This window comes from Chiloscyllium plagiosum, unplaced genomic scaffold (genome assembly GCF_037043375.1).
Source record: "Chiloscyllium plagiosum isolate Xiang-an unplaced genomic scaffold, Cpla_swu_hap1 HiC_scaffold_12, whole genome shotgun sequence".
Classification (NCBI taxonomy): Eukaryota; Metazoa; Chordata; class Chondrichthyes; order Orectolobiformes; family Hemiscylliidae; genus Chiloscyllium; species Chiloscyllium plagiosum.
Genome location: NW_028270150.1, coordinates 108,651,211 through 108,667,025, shown reverse-complemented (window position 1 = coordinate 108,667,025; position 15,815 = coordinate 108,651,211).

Here is a 15,815-nt window from a genome sequence, read left to right as displayed (position 1 = left end):
AACTGCAATCGGTTATGAGAGTATGCTTTAGGAAAAAGCTAAAAGAAAACAAGTGCAGCTTCCTTACAGTTTGAACGTAGAGCAGGGAGAAGAAGAATATGCCACAGTATGAAGCAAATACTTCAATTCTGTTATAAAATAAAACAAAACAATTTGAAAAATATTTTCCAGAAATACTAGGACATTTAATTTTGATGAGAAAATTAGAATAGAATGAAATTAGTAAAAAAAAATGATTTTTCAGATATTATTGGGACTTAGATGGGCTGAGACAAAGTCAATGTACATCTCTGAAAAAGGAATTGCCTTTGTGAAATCGACATGACGACACATTATGGAGAATCGATTGAGGCTCTGCGTTTGGATTTTCAAAAATAACCATTTGATGAAGTGCTAAGCCTATCGTGCAACATCAAGTTTTATGGGTTAGGGCCAGTATTTGGACATGGTTTCAGAGTGTGATAGCTGACAGGAAACTGGGAGTAGGAATGAAACGATTTTATGTTTGCAGGGGAACAGAACGCTCATGGGATACCGCAGGGATTTTTGCTTGGGCCTCAGTTTACACAATATGCATCAATCGTTTTGTTAAGGGAATCAAATGCAATTTTTCCAAATCTGCTGACGGTACTAAACTACAACGGATGTTAGAGGTAAAAAAGGATTTTAAAACTTTCAAGGTGATTGAGAGAAGGAGGATGAATAGGCAAGTAAACGGCAGATGGAGAGCAATGAGGATAGCTGTGACGTTGTGTAATTTTATGGGAAAATGGCATGTAAGCTATTTGAAAAGGGAATGGTTGAAAAATATTGATTTTGAAGTTACTCACATTCACTTTTCTTTATTTATTTCTGGGCTGAACTCTGTGATCCATGAAGCCAGGAAGCAATACTGAGAATGGAATTGAGATACCAATCAGTGTACTTAGATACTCAAAGTGATTAACTGCAACATTGAAATTAAGCAAGATATCATTGCATACCAGTCACTTAAAGCACTATTGTAGAGGCCGAGAGCAGTTCGGAAGATAATTCGTGTGTTGACCTTCATTTCAAGGGATTTAATTACAGGAGTAAGATTTCTGTACGACAGCTGTACAGGGCCTTGGTGAAACTTCATTTTGAACATTGTGCAGCAATGTGTACAGTTTTAGTCTCCTTCAGCAATAAAAGACAAACCTGACATTGAGGAAGTGCAAGAAGGATGACCAGAGTGGCCTCAGGAATGGCAGGCTTATTGTGTGAGCAGAGTTTGCATCGAGTGGGCATGTATACCATTAGGTTTCGGAAAATGAGTGGAAATATGAGTGACATATGTAAAACCCTGCGATGGTGAGACAGATTGGAAGCAGTGATGATAATTCCACTGGGTGGGACATCTTAAACAATGGACTACAGTATTAGCTACAGGCAGGACACTCTGCATTGAGATGAGAATAAGTGTGAGCACACAGAGACTGAAAACACGGGAAATGCTCTATCACATAAACCCATGGAATAGAAAGCGCTGAAGATAAAGTAGGATATAGAACATCAGCCAGCATCATCTTAAATGGGGAAAAAACCCAATGGACCAAATGGGCTTCTGCATTCAAGAGGCCAGTCACAAGAAATGATATGTATATTATGAGAGAGGCGTCTGGGAGACGTTCGGCCATGAACTAGAATTGGGCGGTCAATATGTTCAAAGATCTACTTCGTTTTTGTGTAGTCTGTGTGAAAGCTTTGCCAATGTTGCCACAAGATCTCAGATGTTTAGGCGGATACATCTGCAGGGTTGACAGGACTGTGTTTCCCGTTTACGTTTCTGATACCAAGAGTGGGGACAGGTGTTCTGTTCCGTGATATGCATTATGTCCTCGGAGCAGGTTGCTAAAATTATGTAATTTGCTTCGTCCTTCCAGCGACCATTGAAGAGTTTATCGCATGTCTCTGTGGGTGGAGTCATGTTTAGGCCAGATCAGAACAGGAAAGGACGGTAGATTTGCTTTGTGAAAGCACATTGCTGAAGTAAATTGCTCGTTATAATCGCCATCACTTCACGATTACTATTACTGATAATTGATTTTAGAATTCAATACTTTATTTAATGCTTTTTAACTTGCACCAGTTCCCAGAGCATTATCCTTGTCTGGAATGGTAAGCCAGTGACATTTGCGCAATGGCACCATCTCCACTTGGAAACCTATCCAAAAACAGACAGAGCAACTTATTTCAGCTTGACAGTTCTGCAAAAAAAACTTCTTACAATTTTTCTACCGTGGTGGGCTGAGGCGTGATCATTAGTCAAATTGTAATTATTCCCCTCTTAGCAATAATTCTTATCCGCTTAGCAGACAGGATATAGTTGAGTAATTTTCCTCAATATCAGGCAGATGTCAGAGTTGGAGCTGGAATGAAAAAGTTTCCCCAGGGGCACGGCTTCTTGTGCGGTACAGTTCTTCTGTCCTCTTAAAGGAATGGTTCAATGCCCATTGTCTTTGTGTCTTTTAATGCATAGAATCAACTTGGTTATAGACTGATGTCTGTGATTCTGCAGACGTCATGATGCGGGTGAAATGGATAATCGATTCAATACTGCAGAATTGTGCAGATACGACATCTTTGTCTTTTACACTGATGTGCATGGCTCTTCTTTTATTTAAAAGTGAGATGTTGGGTGGAGATGTCCCCTCCAATGAGTCGACCATAACAATGTCTTCATAGCTTAATCTGATCTGTTGATTTTAGGATCATTTTGCTGTCTCTGCCGGATGTTAGTTCTGCTGTTTGGAATGCATGCTGTCAAGTGTTGTTGAACTAACCTGTTGTCATCAGGTTTAGGTTCACGTGGTTCTGAACCTGGCATGTTCACCCACATTCATCACTGAACCATCAATCTACTTCAAGGTAATGGTAGACGCAGAGATTGTCCATGGCAAAACTTGTGGTTGATTTCAATTCTGCTTCTGCTGTTCCTGTGGTCTACAGTGAAACATCAGTATCAGGAAAGCTGTCTTCAGGAAATTAGGAGACTTAGATCATTGAAAGTATATGAAGAGATTTCAGGCTTGGAAATTAATTGAGGGTTCCAAATATTTGGTGATGGAGGAGTTGTGACAGTTACAGAGCCTTAGAGACATACAGAATGAAAACGGACCCTTCACACCATGCCAAGAGGTTTCTTAAACTGAACTAGTATCATGTGCCCACAATTAATCCATATCCCTCAAAACACTTCCTAGCCATGCACCTGTCCAAATGTCTGTCAAACGTTGTCATGGTAGTCACCTCTATAATTTCTCTGGCATTTTGTTCCATATACTCACCACGATGTTTGAGAATGATTTGCAGTTCAAGTTCCTTTGGAATCTATTCCATTTCTTCTTTATGCTATGGACTCTAGTTTTAAACTTCTCCAACCAGTGGAAAAAGACGTTGGTTATTCACCGCATCCAAGATCCTCATGATTTGGTAAACCTCTATCATTCCACCCATCATCCTCTAAGGCAAGAGGGTGTAAAGTAACTGCCTGTCCTTAAAACTCATTCAGTAACATCATTTTTAATATTTTTGAACAATTTCCAGTTCATTAATATCCTTCCCAAAGCAGAGCAACAAGAATTGCACAGAGTAGTAGAAACGTAGCTTAACCATTGTCATACAGAGGCAGAACACAATATCTTCATGCCTGTACTCAATGCTTTTACAGATAAAGGCAAGTAGTCCAGATATCATACTCACTAACCAAATTTTCTGTGACTCAAATTTCATGGAACTTTGTATTTCACCACTGGGTCTCCAAATGCGACAACACCCTCCAGCTCTCTACTAACAACTTTGCAAACCCTGCAGAACCTCACATTTATTTCCTTTAAAATCTATTTGGTATTCATCGGCCCACTGGCCCAGTTGGTATAGATCTCATTGTCAAATATGCAACCAATTTTGACGCCACCTAACGGTCCATACTTCCTCTATTCTCATCCAAATCATTTGAATGAATAGTGAACAGCAGTGGACCCAGCAAACGTCCTTGTGGCACACTGCTGCTCAGAGGGCTCCAGCCGAAAAATCACACTGTCTCCTATCACACACTGTCTCTGACCGTCAAGCGAATTTTGTATCCAATTAATTAGGTCTTCCGGATCTCATATGATGTTCCCACACCAACCGATATACCACGCAGAAACTTCTTATTAGCCTTGATAAAGTTCAAGTAGACAACGTCAACCACTCTGTATTTATCGATGTCATGGTGACCTCCTCCAAAACTCAATCAGGTTTGTGAAAAATGATTTCCTATGCACAACGTTATGCTGATTATTCATTATCAGCCTTTACGTTTCTAAGTGCATCTAGATCTTATCTCTCAGAATTATATTCAACAACTTTTCTTAGAACTTACGATATGCCCATGGATTTTTAGTTCCCATATATTTCCCTGCCGCGTTTCTTAAATAATGGCAACACATTATCCACCATCCAGTCTTCCATTTCATCGCCTACGGCTGTCAATGATACAAATATTTCTACATGGTGCCACGCAAAGTCTTCTATAGGTCCCCACAGGCTCCTAGATACACTTAATCTTGTCTCCGAGTTTAATCGATCTTATTTTGCATTTTAAGTCATCCAGCACCTCCACTCTGTAATGTGAAATATTTTCTAAACATCACAATTTATTTCCCTGAAATTCCAGAGTTTCCGTGCCGTTCTCCACAGTAAATACTGATGCAAAATATTTGTTGACGGTCTTACCAGCTCCTCAGGGTCCACATATTTGTGGGCTGTATTCACTCCCGGGATATTCTTTTGCCCGTAATATACTTCCAAATTATTTTCGGATTATCATTTAATTTATCTGCCAAAGCTATCTTATGTTTCAATTTTGATCTCCCCATTTCCGTCTAAATCATATTCAAGTACCCGCTACACCGCTCAAGGGGTTGACTGGTCCTGCTATTCATTAGTGACATATGCCTCTTTATTCCATTCTTGACCAGAGCCTCAATGTCTCTGGTCATGCAGTGTTCCCTACGCCTGATCTTCACACAAATATATTTCCTTGGTGCGTACATGGTGCTATCACCACTGGTTCTGCCGACGGCACAGGATGGACACAGGGAAGGTGATTATGAAGCAAAACACATCAGGAACTGATTCTGAGTATGATATTATCAGACTGTTTCATGCCTTGTCAAAATAAGGAATAAAGGTGACAATCAGCAGGGTAAAACAGCTTAAAAATCTGAATGAAAGACTCTTCCCTGATTGCGTGTTGTCTTCTCAAAAATGACTGAGGAATTCATTATAAACACTGAGGTAAATGGATATGATTTAATGGCATGAGAGAGCCATGGGAACTGCACTCCCAGAACATTTTGTATTTGGGCATGTTACAAAACTAAGAAGGAGTTTGGAAATATCTCTGAATAAAGTGTGAACTCTGCGTTATCAGAAAAGAGTATCTTAAATCACAATTTCAATATATTAACTTAATCTTATTGTTTTTGTATGCAAAATGTCAGCTGAGTCCAGATTCGCAAGAGATTTGACCACGAGGCTGAGTGGATCTCACCCAAACTAATAGCCACAAGTTTCTTTGTGATATGGAACTGCATGATTTTCTCAGCTTTTATCACCGACATTCTTTGGAACATTCTATAAAAGACGTTACCTGGAAAATTTTGTAAATACATTCCCAGGGACAACCTATAATTGAATTACCCGGAAAATTCTGGAAATACATTCGTTGGAACACTTTATAACAATAATTTCCCAGAAAATTCTGTAACTGACATTCTCCAAAACATTATATAACTGATGTTGTTTCAAAAGCGAAGATCCCGAATGATGAATTCCCATTCCAGGGACAAGGAAACAGTGCTTTGCAGTCTCCTCGTCTAGTTAGAAGTTTGAATTTGTTTTCCTCTCTTTGCATTTCTTCACGACATGCAATTCAGAACATCAATTCAGAATTAAAAACCCAGAAATATCTAAACACCCTCTGTCTTCAAATAACTGGGACAGAATACTTTCAGGAAAGCAAGGTTTTCAACCTCCGTGTCAGGACCTGTAAAGATGTGACCTCTGACTGCTCTGGAATGATCGATTGTGTGGGATTATTCTGGAAATGATCTGTTGTTATGGATGTACGTGGTTGCATTTGGGGAAGCAGCGTTTATTATGTTTTACATCATATATTTTAAAATAATTCAGACTTTACAGTTGTGATTTCAACTCGCAGTATCTCACTGTATCTCTAAACATTTTGACATACTTTGGGCGGCACGGTGGTTAGCACTGCTGCCTCACAGCGCTAGAGACTTGGGTTCAATTCCCGCTTCTGGCGACTCTCTTTGTGGAGTTTGCACATTCTCCCCGTGTCTGCGTGGGTTTCCTTCGGGTGCTCCGGTTTCCTCCCACAATCCAAAAATGTGCACGTTAGGTGAATTGGTCATGCTAAATTGCCCGTAGTGTTAGGTGAAGAGGTAAATGTAGGGGAATGGGTCTGGGTGGGTTGCGGGTCGGTGGGGACTTGTTGGGCCGGAGGGCCTGTTTCCACACTGTAAGTAATCTAATCTAATTTTAAAATCTCATTCCGTCCTTAATTAAATATTCACCTTCATCTCCAGGCTGATGTATAATTTGTTTATCTTCGTCACAGTCAACAAAGCGACTATATATATCCTGCTTTACAAAGATTGCGGATTGTCTCCATTTGCCACTCGTTCCCTTGGGGCCATGTCAGTCGTGGATCTCGTGAACATTACACTCGACCTGATATTGAGATACATTCCCTTTGTTTATCAGGAAACATTTTATTTCCAGAGGTCCATCCCCGTCCGTAATATCCACGCGGTCGTAATTTTTGCAGCCACGGACTGTTCTGTCTGGTTCACTGTCTCTTTCACCTTTCATCGATTTGTAAACATTTCGTGTCAGATGCTGAAAAGTAAGTATTACAGTGAGAAAACTGCGGCTGCGGTTTTGGGGCCAGCAACTGTGCTGAGCTGCTCTAAGAATAATTTCTAGTATTTTATGCTCACATTTTGGTATTTGCTGGTGAACGAGCCTTGGTTTTGTGATGTGTTATACAATGTTCGTTTCTGCCGTGCCTGAGTCGTAATTTCGGTACTGCACAAATTCTAAACTCGGCTGTCGAGGAGGGAGGTTTGTCTCAAATTAGGTAAAAAAAAAAGCACGAAATACATTGACTTCATAACTTCAACGTGTAAATAATAAAAATGGTCATGAACAAGTGCCAGAGTGAAATATATTGCTTTTTGTCTTGTGTTGAAGAAGCTGTGTTGGAGAGAGACTCTGCCTCACATTCTGGTACTCAGGGAACGGGAGGGTTCAGGAACTGGTTTCAGCCACTCTGTCCTTGCTTTATCCTCTGGTTTTGCCCGCACATTCTCATTTTCTTCACACTCTCTCCCTCTTAGAATCTCTGAAACTCCCAATCTCTTTTTCTCTCTTTTGGCTCATGGTCGCCTTTTCTTCAGTGGGGAGAGTTTGCAGTCATTGCTCGGGAAACAGAATTGGGATGAATTCGTAGACCTTTTCTCTGAGCACAGAGTCAGAATGCGCTCACAGATCGTTGCTCGGAGCATAGAGTCGGAGTGTTTTCACTGGCCTTTGCGATGGTAACAGTGGAGTTGGCTTTTCAGCCGTTTCTGCGAGCATAGTGGGGGGATGCGTTCGGGGCTGGTGCTGTGAGCACAGCGTGGGGATGCGTTCACAGGCCGTTGTAAGGAGCACAGAAAATTGACGCCTCATTCCAAAGAAACAATACAATCGATCGACTCATCTACGCTGTCATCCTGGGATAAAAGGAACAACGTTTTCACTTAAGATCCAGACATTCAATTCTGGCATCGACGAGTTTATTAAAATTACACTGTTGAGAATAACACCTCTAAAAATCAGAGGTTGTTCTCCGAAGAAAGAAAGACTTAAAATTGTTTTATATATGTATTTCATTTCGCCTGTGGTGTACACTAAAATTGTCTGTTTAAGCTACAGCATAACAAGAGTTAAATTTTCAAATGTTAATGCAAAGAGCTGACTTGCAAGTTGAGAAGAGAAATCAGTTTGAATCACACATGATATTTTTTCCATGAAAGAATGACCTCATTCAATTAGCGTCCTCCATTTGAAGCAGCAGTGGGAGTGGTGAGAGCGAGTAATGCGGACTGACAGGAAGTGACATTTTTTCTCGTGAATAGGCGGAGCGAAGACTAAACAGGAGTGGACATGAAGACTAAACAGGAGTAGGTCAAAGGGGTTGCAGGCCAGGCCGGTCGCATGCTCATCTTACAGGATGTGCGAGTTAGTAAATAACAAAGGTTTCACTGTTGACTTTGGCAACGGAAGTGCACTCAACTCCAATTCCTCACAGACAACGTTATGGACCTGTATCTGGAGCAGGATGAATTTCAAATCATTCGGAAGGCTGAGCGGGTGATAGAGAGGAATTGTGGGAGATAGTCGCATCTATGTTACAGCACAAAGGCATATGGCTGACCATCCAGAGTGGGAAAAGGAATAGGCAAACAGTGCAGTGATATCCTGTGAACGTTCCTATCAATAATAAATTTACTGTTTTGGATACTGGTTGGGGAGGATGATCTACTTGGGGAAAGACACAAACGCCAGTTCTCTGGCACAGAGCCTGGATCTGTATTTCAGAGTGAAGAGGGGTGGAATAGGAGAGTAATAGTGTTAGGTGAAACAATCGTGAGAGGGACAGGAGCTTCTACGGTCACGAGCGAGAATCCCGGATGTTGTGTTCTTTCGCGGGTGCCAGTACCAGCGAGGTCTCGGATCGAGTGAAGGTTTAAGGTGGAGGGAGAGCACACAGAACTCATGCTACACATCGGTACCAATAACATGGACAGAGAAAAGGAAGAGGACCTGTGAATAAAAAATTAGGGGGTTAGGTTGGAAGGTAGAAATCAAGAAGATTTAGGCAGTTATATCAGGATTGCAGCCGGTGCCACATGATAGTGAGGCTACCAACAGATACAGTGTCAGATGAGCAGCTGACTGCAGGGCTATTGTAAGAAGGAGGGTTTCAGAACGTTATTTGTTTGGATACCTTCTGGTAAAGGCGTGTCCTGTACAAGAACGATAGGGTGCACTGAACTGGAGAGGCACCACTATTCAGCCAGATGTTTGCCAGCGTATAAACTAGATTGTCTGGGGTTAGTGGGAGCCTGACCGACTGGTTAGATGATGGAGTGCGTAGTGAACAGCCAGATACAGTGTGCAGAGAGTCTATGAGACGCGATATGCACTTGATAGGGCAAAAGTGCAGTCAGTGTGTTGGTTGAAAGTATTTCGATTTTAATGCAAAATGTATCAGGAATAAGGATTACGAACACAGTGCATGGTTCGTGAAGACATGAAGTCAGGCCATTACTGAATCTTGGATATCACAGGAGCAGGAATGCTTGTTGGATGTTCCCCCAATTACTTTTTTTCAAAATAAATGTGGGTTGGGTAAAGGAGATAGAGCGGAGCAGTTCTAATCAGTGATAGTATCACAGCTGCAGAAAGGGAGGTCGTCGAGTACGATTTGTCTGCAGAATCGGTACGGTTGGAAGTCAGAAACAGCAAAGGAGCAGTCACTTTATTGGGAGTTTCTGCAGGCCATGCAATGGCAGCAAGGACACCGAGGAGCAGTCTGGTAGGTAGATTTTGGAAATGTGCAGAAGTAACAAGACTGTTCTTCTGGGAGACATTAGCTTCCTTAATATTGATTGGAATCTACTGAGCTAAAATAGCTTGGATGAAGCAGTTTTTACCAGATGTATCCAAGAAATGTTTCTGCCGCAAAATGTAGATAGATCGATTAGAATGGAGGCGAAATTGAATGTGGTGCTTGGCAATGAACCATGCTAGGTATCAGATCACTTGGTGGAAGAACATTTCGGTAATAGAAATCACAATTCTATGACCTTTACTGTACACATGGAGAATGATAGGAGCACACGGTATGGGAACATATTTATTTTGGAGACAAAGGATTGCAATGCTCTACAGCAGGAACTGGAGTGCATAATGTCGGTTCGTAGGTTCTCATGGAAATGCAAAAAAAATGTAAAGGTTGTTTGCGAAACACCTGCAGATGATGCAGAACAGGTTTATCTCACTGAGGCAGGAACGGGATGGTAGATTGAAAGAACCATAGAATAGAATAGAACCCCTACAAACAGGCCATTTGGTCCAACAAGTCCACACGGAAGATTAGGAGAAAAGTGAGGACTGTTGATGCTAGAAATCAGAGTTTAGTTTAGACTGGTGCTGAAAAAGCACAGCAGGTCAGGAAGCATCCGAGGAGAAGGAAAATCAGCGTTTCTGGAAAAAGCCCTTCCTACGGCTTCTGCCTTCACATAGAAGAGTACTCCACACAGACGCATTTCCTACCATATCAATGTACATTTAACCTTGACTAATACATCTAACCTACACTATAGGCAATTTAACATGACCAACTAAACTTACCTGCATATCATTGGATTGTGGGAGGAAACGGTAGCACCTGGAGAAAACCCACACAGACACGAGGAGAAAATATAATCTCCACACATACAGTTTCCCAATGCTGGGATTAAACCCAGGTCCTTGGGGCTGTGAGGCAGCAGCGCTAACCACAAGCCACCATGCCGCTCTTCAGGAACAAAGGATGCAGAATATCTCGTCTAAAGGAAGAAGGCAACTTACTTCAGGTTGAGGAGGGAAGGATGAGATAGGGCTTTCGAGACATAAAAAGGGAACCAGAAAGGAACCGATGAATGGACTTGGCAGAACTTGAAGGGGACATGAGAATGCTTTAGTGGGTAGGACTAAGGGTTCACCCTAAGACATTCTCGTTATTTGAAGAACAAGAGAATGGCTAGCGTGAGGGTAGCAGCGATCATGGATAGCGGAGGGAACTTCCGCCTCGATTTAGAGGAAATTGATGAGGTCCGTACTGAATACCGTGCTTCAGTATACACGGCTGAGAAGCAACTTGACGTTTCTCAAGACGGCGTGAAACGCACTGATATGCTGGAAAAGATCAATCTTAGGAAGGAGGATATGCTGAAAATTTTGGAAAACATCAGGATAGATAACTCCCATCATCTTTCGGTACTAGAGAAATTGAGGGAAGAGACTCCTGCACCGTTGGCTGTGATCTTTGCGTCCTCACTGTCCACTAGAGTAGTTCCAGATGATTGGAGGGTGAAAAATATTATTTTCTTTTCCAGAAAGGAAATAGGGATAATCCTGGAAGTTACAGGCCAGTTAATCTTACGCCCGTGCTGGGATAAGGTATTGGAGAGATTTATGAGAGGCATGTTAATTATTACTTGAAATATCGTAGATTGGCTAAAGATAGGCTTATGGTAGGCTTATGCGGAAAGTCAGGAGGCATGGGATAGAGGGAAATTTGGCCAATTGGATAGAAAACTGGCTAACCGATCGAAGGCAGAGAGTGGTGGTAGATGGTAAATATTCAGCCTGAAGCCCAGTTACAAGTGGAGTTCCGCAGGGATCAGTTCTGGGTCCTCTGCTGTTTGTAATATTTATTAATGACTTAGATGAGGGAGTCGAAGGGTGGGTCAGTAAATTTGCAGATGATACGAAGATAGGTGGAGTTGTGGACAGTGAGGAGGGCTGTTGTCGGCTGCAGAGGGACTTAGATATGATGCAGAGCTGGGCTGAGGAGTGGCAGATGGAGTTCAACCCTGCCAAGTGTGAGGTTGTCCATTTTGGAAGAACAAATAAGAATGCGGAATACAGGGTTAATGGTAGGGTTCTTAGTCAGGTGGAGGAACAGAGGGATCTTGGGGTCTATGTACATAGATCTTTGAAGGTTGCCACTCAGGTGGATAGAGTTTGTAAGAAGGCCTACGGAGTATTATCGTTCATTAGCAGAGGGATTGAATTCAAGAGTCGTGAAGTGATGTTGCAGCTGTACAGGACTTTGGTTAGGCCACAGTTGGAGTACTGTGTGCAGTTCTGGTCGCCTCACTTTAGGAAAGATGTGGAAGCTTTGGAGAGGGTGCAGAGAAGATTTACCAGGATGTTGCCTGGAATGGAGAGGAAGTCGTACGAGGATAGGTTGAGAGTTCTCGGCCTTTTCTCGTTGGAACGGCGAAGGATGAGGGGTGACTTGATAGAGGTTTATAAGATGATCAGAGGAATAGATAGAGTAGACAGTCAGAAACTTTTTCCCCGGGTATAACAGAGTGTTACAAGGGGACATAAATTTAAGGTGAAGGGTGGAAGGTATAGGGGAGATGTCAGGGGTGGGTTCTTTACCCAGAGAGTGGTGGGGGCATGGAATGCGCTGCCCGTGGGAGTGGTAGAGTCGGAATCATTGGCGACCTTTAAGCGGCATTTGGATAGGTACATGGATGGGTACTTAATCTAGGTTAGAAGTTCGGCACAACATCGTGGGCTGAAGGGCCTGTTCTGTGCTGTATTGTTCTATGTTCTATGTTCTATGTTCTATCGTCACAAAAGGATTTTTGAGAGGCAGATAATGCCTCACAAAGCATTTTCAATTCTTTAAGGACGTGACAAAAGACGTTGATAAAGGTAGACCAGTTGATGTCGTGTGCATCGATTTTCACAAGGCATTTGATAGGTTTTCCCATAGTAGACTTATGCAAAATTTAAAGAGGCGTGGGATACAGAGAAAGCAGTCTGCCTTCATACAGAATTGGCTGATCCTTAGAAGATAAGGGGGGTCGCCGATGCAAGGTCATCAGTCTGGTGTTTTTCAAACAGAGGTATTTTCCAGGGATCGATTTTGGGTCATCTGCTCTTTGTGACTTTTATAACTGACTCGGATGAGGAACGGAAGAGTGGGTTAGTTAGTTTCCCGATGACACAAAGGTTGGTGCAGGTGTGGATAGTGGAGTAGGCTATAATAGATTGCAACGAGTTATTGAAAATATGCAAAACTGGGCTGATAAGTGGCAGAAAAACTTCATCCGGAAACGTGTGACGTCATTCACGTTGAACTATCGAATTTGAATGCAAAATGCAGGGCTAATGGGAGGATTGTTGTCAGTGTGGAAGAACAAAGGGATCTTGGGGACCATGTGCAGACTGATAATGTTGTTAAGACGGCGTATGATGTGTTGGCTTTAATTAAAAGGGGGCCTTCATTTAAGATCCGCAAGGGTATGTGACAGCTCGAGAGAGTCCTTCTTCGACCACACTGGGAATATTGTTTTTAGTTCTGATCGCCAAATTATAGGAAATATGTGGAAACTTCGAGAGAGTGCGGAGGAGAATTGCCAGGATGCTGCGTGGACTGCACGGCATGTGGAATGACGTCAGTTCGTGTGAGGTAGGACTTTTCTCGTTGCAGTGAATAAGAATGATGTGTGACTTGATTTGGATGTACAAGATATTGAGAGGCATACATAGAGACAATAGACTGAGACTTTTTCCCATGGTAAAAATATTTATCACGAGAGGGAACAATTTTAAGGTAATTGGAGGAAGGTTCAGCGGAGATGTCAGGGGTCGGTTCATTTCTCAAAGAGTTTTAGGTGCGTGGAATGCATTGCCAATTTTATAGTAGAGTCAGCATATTTGGGACGTTGAAGCGACTCTTGGATAGGCACATGGAACTTATTACAATGAAGATTAAGTAGGTCAGTCTGATCTTAGAGTAGGATAAGAGGCCAGCACAACATCGAGGGCCGATGGGTCTGTGTTTGATGTACTGTTCTGTGCTCTATTTTCTATGTACCTAACGAACAGACTGTTGCGAGACCTTGTAGTTCTGATGTGTGTAACAGCTTGCAAGTAAGTAGACTAACAAAATGTACCGGCTTTTTTGACGATTTCAGGGCAATTCAAGATAAACGTGCATAAAGAGCATGTTTCAAGTTGTTGCTGTGGAAGTCAAAATTTGCAAGTATATAGTCTACACAAAAGAAGATAGCAAACTTGAAGTTTGGAAAGTTCGTGGGCTCATTCCTTACGTCCTAGGAACGCAACAACTTGGCGTAATCGGCAGGAATACCAAGATGAATGCTGGAACACTGAAGAGATCTTACATTCTTGGAGCACCAGCTGTTGATTCGTAATAGCGTAAACTCAGACGCATTTCATTTGACAGGATTTGTAACCCATCCGTGATCGCCAATCTGAGCCCACATTGCTGAAATATATTTATGCTCATCATAGGAAGTTAATCCTTTGCCCCCATTTCTCAGCACGGAAGAGAATTTACCCCATCCCCCCCCACCCCCACACTGCACGACTAGCACGACATAAGACGTATTGACGAGTGCAGTACGGCTTGATGTCTATTAACGCAAATCTGTGTTCTGCAGAGAGAGAGAGTCTGATCTCTGACATATGTCTATTTGTGTACTCCGGCTCCATATCAAATTAAATATCCAGAAATAATGTCTAACTCCGACACACAGTGGAAGAACGACAGACTCCGCTGATATTTCTGTCGATACCGTTCTTTAAAAATTAAAAGAACACATTGAACAACAGGTTGATCTCTCGAGAACTTTGTCAAAATTCTGTCAAAGAAATAGAGCCTTCTGGGGCAATGGTCCTTGGATTATATGGAACGTTTTGAGGCAAACCCATCTGATTAAAGATTTCAAAATCTATTTCACTGGTCTTTGTATGTAAAGCAACCAATTAGTCAGCGATACGAAATCATCGCCAAATCAACACATCATCCGGAAATTAATCAAAAGGAACAATTAAAAGCTGTTTATGAAACATGTCAAACGCAAAGCAAAAAATGTCTGAAAAGGAGAAAGTTGCTGAATTGAAAAACTACCCCCCCCCCCCCCCCCCCCACCCACCAAATCCGTGCACTCCCCTATCTAGCGTCTCTGGGACACTCCAAGACCTGTGTAAAGTGCATGCTCTAGGAAATGAGGGCAAAAATACCTGGTCCCAGCTTCAGTGCATCTGACGAAGTGGACCAACCATTGAAGAAGTTACGGCCAGTACAGATCATGAGCTTTTAGGACAGAAGAAAAAACAAAGGACGAAAAAGGCGTAGTTAAATATTAATATAGACAATGGGCAGAACACAGCCCTCCCAATCCCAAACTGGTGGAAATATGTTCCATTCTCCTCACGGGACATAGCGGACAATTAAATGAGAATGCAGAATTTAAGTCATGACGGGGAGAACACGGTGCTGAAAAGCCAATTAAAGGCTATCCGTGAAAAGTTGAAATGCACCAACAAGAACCAGGAAGGACCCTATGAAATTCACAGAAAAATGTCCAGTAGCCCAACAAACCCTTCCTATCTCTACTATGCTGGAGCCCAGTGGAAACCATTTTGCCCTTCACTAAGCCAGTTGGAATGTGAAATACGAAAGAGGAGACAAAGTGAGAGCCGAATTCTCCCTTGCCTCCAGCAATGACGAGGGGCTGAATTTCGTAGCCTCCGTGACCCAGCAACACAAAAACCAAAGTCAAGATTAGAGTGGTGGATGAAAAGCATAGCACGTCAGGCAGCATCCGAGGAGCAGGAAAATCGTCGTTTCGGGCTAAAGCCCTTCATTTGGAATTTCTGAAGAAGGGCTTTTGCCCGAAACGTCGATTTTCCTGCTCCTCGGATGCTGCCACCAGCACCACTCTAATCTTGACTCTGATTCTCTGCTGCATCTGTCGTCCTCACTTTCGTCTGACACAAAACCCCATTTCAAGGAACATAACGGAAAGACTGGCAGAATTGAGCACAAATACGAATAGGCCGAGTGATATTGACATAGTCCCGCGCCGTCAAAGGTAAGAGATCAATGATTCAAAGAACGTCCCCTGCCCACTTCCAAA